Source organism: Penaeus monodon, chromosome 21, assembly GCF_015228065.2.
Source record: "Penaeus monodon isolate SGIC_2016 chromosome 21, NSTDA_Pmon_1, whole genome shotgun sequence".
Taxonomy (NCBI): domain Eukaryota; kingdom Metazoa; phylum Arthropoda; class Malacostraca; order Decapoda; family Penaeidae; genus Penaeus; species Penaeus monodon.
This window is the reverse complement of record NC_051406.1, coordinates 12,127,243-12,128,443: the sequence shown is the minus strand read 5'-3', so window position 1 is coordinate 12,128,443 and position 1,201 is coordinate 12,127,243.

The following is a 1,201-nucleotide window of genomic DNA, read 5'->3' as shown; positions in this document are numbered from 1 at the left end:
GATACCTACACCTGTCAAATGTTATGCTTCCGTCTGTAAGACCAATTTGAGAAAGAATGTTTAATAAAAGGATATTAGATCCAGTGATTGTTTCAGTTGACTATCCAATCTATCCAATTTCTGAATGTTACTTTTTTATCGTTTGTAAATTTTCTCAACTGCCATAGCATGCGAGCGAGGATCATTTCTACAAACGAGTGAAACCGACTTTGGCAACACCAACGATTTTTGGAACATTTGTTGGCTCTACAGACTCAGAAAATGGGGTCGACTTTGGTGAAGAAAAAAACGAAATTTGAACTTTTTCCTGTATATATACTTTTTTCCATAGAAATTGATCTTCATTGATTATTATATTAGAAAATCTGAATGCAATCTACTTCCAAAAACAGTTCATAAAACGACTGATGACAGCGGCAACGTCCTTCCCAGATGCTTATACTGCTGTGTTTTCTACATATCTATTTTTTTTGGCTTTCTCGAAGGACAAAAGCTATAAAGAAATCAGTGCTAGCACTGAGATATCAGCTTAAGAAATGGGATGTAAGAAAAATTACTGAAGAGTTATTTAGAATTTACAGTGCGTTATGACAGCATGTGTAAGGAGGGCCTTGGAATATCAAAAGTTATTATTCACCTTGTCTGGAGGCTTCCGCTAAACCTGTAGGTATATCCGGCACTGTAAATATTTCAATATTGTGTTTGCTTGATTTTTCTATATGAACACAAAATCCCTGTCGTTGTTGTTTTGATGGAGCACATAACATGACTGGCAACCTCTCGCTCATAAGCTGTCAATTATTTGTAATGGATTAAGCATAAGAGATGCTGAATCGAAGCAATATTTAGATATTATAACCTGTACTGTCTTCTACAGTTTTATATGTATATTACTGATGTTTCATACCTACACTTTATTATATTCTACGTATTCATATTAGTAAAATAAATAGACTCTAATAACATACATATCTTAACTGGTTAATAAAGAAAAAAAATTAACTGTCCGTTATAGATATCTGCCAGGTGTTAGCAAACCAAAAGTTAAATAAAGATGTTCTGTTTTTCTAAAATCAGTATCAGCTTACACTCAATGCAATAATATTCATTATGTCTCATATACATAACCTACTATTTATAAAGCATGAGTAATCGGTGACAACAGATAATGATAATCACAGGCGGCAAGACTACCCCTGTG